The sequence below is a fragment of the Pteropus vampyrus genome, unplaced genomic scaffold (genome assembly GCF_000151845.1).
Source record: "Pteropus vampyrus isolate Shadow unplaced genomic scaffold, Pvam_2.0 Scaffold181, whole genome shotgun sequence".
NCBI classification, from domain to species: Eukaryota; Metazoa; Chordata; class Mammalia; order Chiroptera; family Pteropodidae; genus Pteropus; species Pteropus vampyrus.
This window is the reverse complement of record NW_011888962.1, coordinates 2820546-2829234: the sequence shown is the minus strand read 5'-3', so window position 1 is coordinate 2829234 and position 8689 is coordinate 2820546. Positions and strand designations below refer to the sequence as shown.

Below are 8689 nucleotides of genomic sequence, written 5' to 3'. Positions count from 1 at the left end.
TTTTACACTTATAACACCTATAGGCGTAAAAAAATCACATTTATTTCAATAGCAAGTGCGAATACACCAAATCAGTTCACAAATTTTCAAGATGCAGCTTAAGTATAATAAAAACTTGTTTTTCAGAGGTGGCTCCATGGCGTAGTGGTTAGCACATCCGCTTTACACACAGAAGGTCCTAGGTTTGCACCCCAAGTGCTCCAGGCCCCAGGTGCAGGTGTGTCAGGCTAGGGCAGGGGAGGAGACACCCTACCTTCAGAGATCCAGTTCTTAAGGGGAGACAGTAACATTCAGGTGAGGGGTGGAAGTGTGGGGGGAGGGAGGAATTAAAAGAGGGGGAAATAAAAAATCCTGATTTTCAAAAATTAAACAGTAAATGGCAGAAATAAAGCTTCATTTTAAAAAAAATTCAAGAAACTTGAAAACATTTAAACTAAAATATTCCATTTACATCAATTCAGAATTGCTTTAATTTATAGATGCCAGTAGTACACTGGGACCCGAAAGGACTTCTTAAAGAAAATCACCCCAGTTCCCGACAAGAGTGGAAATTCTTGGTGTTGGCTATTCTTGATTTTGCAGCCCCACTCATATTGCATCAGATGATGTCATTCAACCCATATTTTGATCTTTAAGCAAATCCTAAAAAATGTTTAAAGTTCAAGATGAGGCCAACATCCACTATTAAGAGTTTTTGAAATGGCCACTATATATTTTAAAGAATTAAAGACCAATTTCAATTTTAGGCCCACAGTATTACTGAGGGAAAGACATAAATTCATCCTTCTTCCATTTACTTTATGTAAACCTTTCTGTAAAGTTAAGAACATGGCCTTTAAAATGTCCTTACTTATTTCTACATATACGAAACTTGAATGGAAAGTAGAAAAAGTTCCCACTAGAAAGATAAAGGTTATTTTTTTTTCATCATTTAACTGCCAAGACACATGTTTATTTCTACTCCCTAGAAGCAATGTTAACTACTAGTTTTAATTCAGGAAAAATATGTATCTTCAAGAAGGTTTACATATTTATTCAGTCTTTTTCTCAATCTTCTTCATCTTTTTAGTGTAGGCAATAAATTGAGAGTCTGTTCCAAAAATCCTATCCCACCATGTGAATGTTGAAGCATAGTTTCTAATGAAGGTCATGTGGTGAAAATCATGATGCCAAGAACCATCATAAAAAGGCATGAGATTTAAAGGGTTGAGAGGAATATCCTAACCACTGTGGACATCAATAGTTCCTAGCAAATGAATGGCCATCCATGCCCAAAGAACTATATGATCACATAAAAGAATAATTCCAATGAAAAATCCAGTTCCAAGAATTAGCGTTTCCAGGGGATGTGCATATTCAGCTTCCATCCCAAATGGAGCCTGAAACTCATGATGACTTTCATGAATATATTTATATATTCTTTTGTCGTGTAAGAGTCTATGTACGAAATAGTGCCAGGTACCTTTAATCATCGCACAACCAGGGCATCTTGCCAAAAGCCTATACCATCTTGGCATTCTTTCCCAATCCTAACGAATGTTGAAATACTCTAAAATAAGTTCCACAAATCAAAGGAAGATGGATACAAAAGGATTAAAGGGAAGTACTTTAAAGCATTTCCTTTGGACTTCCCATGTTTCTGGTTTATCCTTCTGAATTTTATACTTTTTCATGTAAAGTATAAATTGAAACAAAAATCCAGGTAAACTGAGCAAGAAATAAAGGGCCTCATAAACTATCAGGGATCCCCATATTGCAATCTAGAACTTTGTATAATTATCTAACATATAGTTCCAAGCATTTTTCAATGGTTTTTGCAGAGGATTCTCAGCTAAAGGTAAAACTGCATAATCCACAGTCAAGGATGCTGAACTAAAGATGCTGACACTTCCATTTATTGCCATTTTTCAAATCTCTGCAGACAGCTTTATAATTCTAAGAAATTCTCTTCCTGACCCCTCACCTGGATGATTGTGTGGAGACTGTTTTATAATCATTTTTTAGATATGACATCAAAAGTACAAGCAACAACAACAACAAAATAGACAAATTGAACTTCATCAAAATGAAAACTTTTGTGTTTCATGGGACATTATCAAGAAATTTAAAAAAAAAAAATCCTGATAAGCAATTTGTATCTAGAAAATATAAAGAATTCTTTTAACACAATAATAAAAGACAACCAAATGTAAAAATGGGCAAAGTATTAGAATAAACATTTCTCCAAAGAAGATATACACCAAAAGCCACATACTGTATGATTCTCCTTAGTAAAATGTCGAAAAGAGACACATCCATAGAGACAGAAAGCAGATTAGTGGTTGGTTGCCAGGAGCTGGGCAGAGGGGGTTTGCAGAGTAACTACTTAATGGGTACAGAGTTTCATTGGGAATGATAAAATTGATTCTGGTGATGGTTGCACAACTGTGAATATACTAAAAACTATTGAATTGTACACATTAAACTAGTGAATTGTATGGTGTGTGAATTATATCTTGATAAAGCAGTTACAAAAAATACATGCAGACAAAATGATATCTGTTTTGTAAAAACACATGCAAATGTAACCATACATGTTAAACACATCAAATACATCAGAATGGCTATCTATGAGGGAAGAGGGAAAAGGGAGTGAAACATGGGTATAAAGGGTATAAGTAACTGCAAAATTTAAAAAGAAAGAGGGAGAGAGAGGGGCATTGCACCATCTTTGATAGCGTATTATCAACTGAGGTGTACGATTATCTCAGCCTTCTATATCTGTGTTTAAAAAGAGAAAAGACAAAAATTTCAATTAAGTTTAATTACACAATATTTTCAATATTTTGAGTGGTATATGTTTTCGGTCTCCCCAGAGACTGACTCCTTGAAGACATATAAATAGCCAAATAGTTTTGACTTAGTGTTGTCTTAACATCAGAGCGAGGGAACTCTCTTGCCTAACTGGTCTGCGGCTTGCTTGTCCTTCAGTGTTTCTTGGTTAAATCATGAAATTTTCACATACAAAGTTTTCTTCTGCAATGATTTTTTTTCTTTTATGAAAGCATTATGTTTTAGAGTTTATACCACTGACCATGTATTGCTTCTGTCTGCTTTGTATTGTTTTCTTATGTTGCAATTTATGTTTTAATGTACTTAAGCCTTTTCTTCCTTGCTAAATTATAAATCTCTTCAAGGCAAAAACCTTACTATATGCTTTTTATATTCCTCGTAGTAACTGTAAAGATTTTTTTTCATATAACAGGGACTCAGTAACATTGATTAATTGACAAGTTGGTTGATAGAGTTCTTGGATATACTAAACGGATTTGGAGTCTCAAAAAAAAGGAAAGGAAAGTGTTTTATAAAGGTCTCAAGTGGTATTTCCTACTGTAGTATTGCATGTGATTCCTTTAGTGCTTTTTTTTAAATCAGTATATTGACCTTTTAGATTTATGTGAATTTATGTGAATATATACGTTCTAATATCTTTATGTAACTTGAAAACAGGTGACTTATGATTTGCAACATAACAACTGAACGTTTCACCCACGATTTCATTGGGTACAATGCAGAATATCACAGAGAGAGACAGTCTCTGCTCTCAAAAAGATAGCTGAAACAAGTTTATAAAAATATAAAGCCCTTTGGTAAGATTGCATGGGCTTAAAATTAATTGGTTTAAAGCCATACCCGTAGTTACAATTAACCTTTTAGAACCCTAAATGAGCATATTTTTACATGACCTTTATTTGCAGAGATCTGTAGCATTGGCTGGGAAAGGCATTTCGGCACTCTTATTTTAGTCATTGCACCATATCAAACACAACAAAAGCTGTCCTGAAGCTGAAGAGTACAGTCTTTTCAAAAAGGGTTCATGCAGTGTATTGAGAAGGTCGTAGGTCCAAATTCCACTGATGTCTTACATTCTAGTTTTGTGGCAGAGGAAGAGAGAGTGTAAATGAACATTTCAATGTTAGGCTTCAGCCATGTGGGGCTATTCATTCAATTACTTGAGCGTCTGCTATTTCAGACTAAAATCTGAGTCCAGAAACCAGTGAGAAAACTTAGAAGCCCTAGTAGCTTTCTCTGTCACTTAGATTAAAATGAGGGCTCGTTTCCTTAACGAGCCCTTTAGCTTTATTGATAGCTGAGGCAGTGCAGGACTACTCAAAAGATTATGATATGCTCAAGCATCAACAAAGTAAGGGTACCCTCTCCCTAAAAATAAAGTTAACTTTGACATACTTTTCTAGAATTTTAGAAATTCTGAAATATAGAAAATATAGAAATATAGAAAGAAACTCTTAATTTCAGCATGCATGGAAGTTTTGTGTTATAATAAAATTTTGAATTACAATGGAGTGGGAGGACTCCGTAATCTTTTCAATGTTTATGATCACCAAAGGGCCCTGCTGCAAGAAGGCACACATTATATATAGAAAGTCAAGTGAAAAATTTCTAACTCCCCACACATAAATTGGACAATCTAATTTCTGCAGGTGAAATTAAGATAATATTTTTTAAAGATTTTTATTAAAATGTAGCTAACATACGATATTATATTAATTTCAGGTGTACACAATGGTTAGTCAACATTTCTATATCTAAAGAAGTGATCACCATAAGTCCAACAACCATTTGACACCACACGCTATCACAATATTATTGATTATATTTCCCATGCAGTACATTCATCCTCATGACTTACTTGTTCTATACCTGGAAATTTGAATCTCTTATTCCCCTTCACCTTCTCCTTTTTTTAATTGTTCAATTACAATTGATATTCAATATTATTTCATCTTAGTTTCAAGTCTACTAGGATAACATTTTAGAAGCTGGGCACATGGGAACTTTGTCCTACCAGAAAGAAATGAGTTGGAATTCAGGCCTAAGATGTGCCTGAAAGCCAGTTTTCCTGTTTCAAATATCGAATGTCTAAGTAAGTCACTCAAGTCCTCTAAGAAAACACTGAACAGCCACTTCCGGGTTTATTTAAGCAGTGCATTCTAGATGGGGATAAATCATGGTCTTCTTTTTTCCCTTATAGCCTTCAAGTTCATTTCTACATCAGATAAAGATATAGAAAATTCTTTTTTGAATTTTAAAAAAGAATTCAAAACCACTTTGAAGTGTTTTATTCATACATTTTTTTGTTTTCTTCACAATTTTATATTTGATATCATAGTGACAATTGAGAAAAATAAAGTTTGTTACTTTTTATTATTAGTTTAAAAACTATTTTTTATGATTTAATATTATATTAGTTTAAGGTAGTTTGACATTTATATAACTTACAAAGTGATCCCCTGACAAGTCCAGTACCCACGTGGCACCTTACATAGTTATTACAATACTATTGACTACTTTCTCTATCTTGTATTTTACATCCCTGTGACTATTTTGTAACTGCCAGTTTGTACTTCCTAATCCTTTCATTTTTTTATTATCGGTTTTTAAGGAATACTTTTCTCATATGTGCTTAAGGAATGTTAATTTAGCTGATGACTTAAAAATTTGAAGAACACAGAAATAAATAAAGCTTATAAATATTGTTTTTTACATTATTAAATTATATAAAATTATGAAAATTGGTGGCAACAGTAGAGATTTAGATGCTTATTAACCAGTTTCAACATGTGCTGACATTTTGCTGCTCTTGCCTTAAATTTCTTTTAAGAAATAAAGTATAACAGGTAAAGATGAAAACTTCTCTTCCTTATTTCCTTCCCTGAGCCTCAAAGGTAATCACCATTCTGAAGTAGGTCTATATTTTTATGCTCTTACTACATGTGTTTGTATCCATAAACAAAATATAATTTTGTTTCATGGTTTATAAAAATGTGTATAAGTCTATCTTGACACATTGCTTTTGAGATTTGTTGGTTTTCAGATTTAATCATGTTGGTGCATTTAGAACAATCTCATTTATTCGAGATGTTCATGTGCTACTGGGTAAATATACTTCAATTTTTTTTTTTTTTATCTATTGGTCTGTTAGTAAACATTTAGGTCACTTCCAAATTTTTTCTAAATTAAAGAATGTTACTTGAAATACCCTTGTATAGATTTCCAGTGGAGATGTGAGAGTGAGACTCTAGATAAATTCCTAGAAGTAGAATTGCTAGTTTGTAAGACATGTGCATTTCCTATTTTACTAGATATTGCCAAATTTTCTAATTTTGGGTATGTAATTCCCCACGTACTTCTCAATGTTTGTGTTATTAGACTTTTAATTTCCTGCCAATCTTTTCTGTGTAAAATATTGTTTCATATTATTTTCCTTTGTCGATGAGAAAGAGAATCTTTTCATATATTTATTGATCATTCTTATGTGAATGATCTATTGTTATCTTTTGCCCATTTGAAAAAATAGTCTTTTTCAAGTTGATTTGCATGATTCTAGGAAATTTACACTAGGGATACTGGATCTTAAAAATTTTACATTACACTTGACACTAACAATAAAATAAAATGCTTTAAAAAAGATAGATTTCGTTGAACAGCTAAAAAAATTTTTGACATTGCATGTATCTTCTCTTGGTAGGTGATTTGTCTTTTAATTTTCTATATGGCATCTCTTATTGCCTAGACACTTAATTTTGATGTGATTAAATTTTTTAAAAAGTTTTTAAAGTTTTATTTTTCATACTTATACTTTTAATTAGCACAGATTTAAATCTGTGAACTTGTGAAGTAAGACCTAATTTATTGTTCCTAATTTATTTAGGCTTACTTTACTATTTCATACGGATAGCTATCAGACTAGTATACCCTTTACTATGTAATACACCAAGTTCTCATAGACACTGGTTCTATTTTTGAACTTGTTAATCTGCTCCAATAATCAATCTATTTATTTATGAATCACACCTGTTTATAAGTTTAATATCCAAGAAGATTAATATCCCTATCCTTATTCTTCTTCAAAATCTTGAATATGCTTGCATTTTATTCTAGTTTCTCCTCTTCTCATAAAAATACCTGTTGAGATTTGGGGTTAACATTGAATCTCTAGAACAATTTGGAAGAGAATTGACCTCTCTATTTTATTGCATCTTTCCATTCATGAGATGATATATACTTTCATTTACCTAGTGTACCTCATTCTCCTCATATGCAAAATGAAGACTAATAATAGTACCTACCTCAAAGTTTTATGGGGAGATTAAGAATGTTAATTCGCAAAATATACTTAGAATAGTGCATAGCACCTAGAAAGCACTCAATATTATTATTAGTGCTGGGATTTTAGGAGATATGAAGTAAGTCCCCCCACTTCCCTCCCAGAGTGCTCTATAGGAGATGAATAAATGGTGATCAAGATATCACTTTTGTTATTGATAAAAATGGTTATCAATAACATGTTGCTGTAGATCTGTAGAGACATGGTTTGCTAACATTCTTCTACTCTCTTCCCCATACAATGGAAAAGACCTTGGCATGTAGGGAAGGTTTGGGCTTGCAAAGTAGACACACCATTCATCTTTGTTACTTCACGTCAGCTAAAGTTATGATGGACAAGAAAAGAGGATAAAGCTCCACTGCTTGGAGCATTTTAATAGATTACCTCCATCGAGCAGAGAAATGGTACGAATGTCAGACTTAGCATCTCTCTATCAAAAACTCACTTAAGGAATGTGAAGAAAGTCCTAAAGTGTTACCATAGGGAAAGTTACCACTGGAAAGTATGGTGGAAGATTTCCACCAAATATTTAAGTCTTCATTTGTCTTAAATAGATGTTTATAATTTTCTCCATAAAGGTTTTATACATTTTTTCTAGAAAAAGATACCATTTTTCTAAGAATTTAAATTTTCCATCTTAAAGTATCCCATAGAATCTCTTACAATTTACAATATCTCTACTATATCTGTAGTGAATTTTTTTTCCCATTCCTAGTTTACATTTGGGTTTTATACTTAGTCATAACAGGAGATTTTTAACTTTTTACTCTTTTTAAAGAAATTTTAAACACCTAAAATTTAGTTTTATTCATAGTCTCTTTTGTTTTCTGTTATTATTTATTCTTACCCAAATTACTTTCTTCCTTCTATTTCTTTGGGATTAGTCCGTCATTCTTTTCCTACTATCTTGAGTTGAAAACTAGTTCATTAGTTTTCAATTTTCTCCTAACAAATGCATTTGAGTTTATGCATTTTCTCATGCTGGCTTTATCTTTATCCTACATGTTTTTTCTTATGTTTTATTTTATAACAAGTTTATTGAGGTATAATTCATGTACCATAGAATTAACAATTTAAAAGTATAAAATTCAATAGTTTTTAGTATACTCACAAAATTATGTATCCAGTACCACTGTCTAATTTTAAAACATTTTTATCACTCCCAAACAAAACCCTATGTCTATTAGCAGTCAGTCTCTATTCTTCCCCACCTTCAGTTCCTGACAACCACTAATCTACTTTCTCTCTCTATGGATTTACTTTTTCTGAAGATTTCACATCAGTGGAATCATGCAATATGTGGTTTTGTGGCTAACTTCTTTCGCTTAGCATGTTTTCAAATTTTATCCATGTCGTAGTATGTATCAGTATTTCATTCCTTTTTTATTGTTAAATAATATTCCGTTTTTATTAATTCACCTGTTCATGGACATTTGAGTTGTTTCATCTTTAGCTATTATGAATAATGCTGCTGCGAACTTTCATGTAAAATTTCTTGTGTGAACATATATTTTCAATTCT

At 32.3% G+C, this 8689-nt stretch overlaps 1 pseudogene across 1 annotated transcript; it reads right to left on the bottom strand.

The window, feature by feature from the left end:
• Positions 1-1031: 1031 nt before the first annotated feature.
• On the bottom strand, positions 1032-1933 carry LOC105299362 (annotated as a pseudogene). Its single transcript, XR_896520.1, has one exon. The product of XR_896520.1 is annotated as a methylsterol monooxygenase 1 pseudogene (transcript).
• Between the last annotated feature and the right edge of the window lie 6756 nt (positions 1934-8689).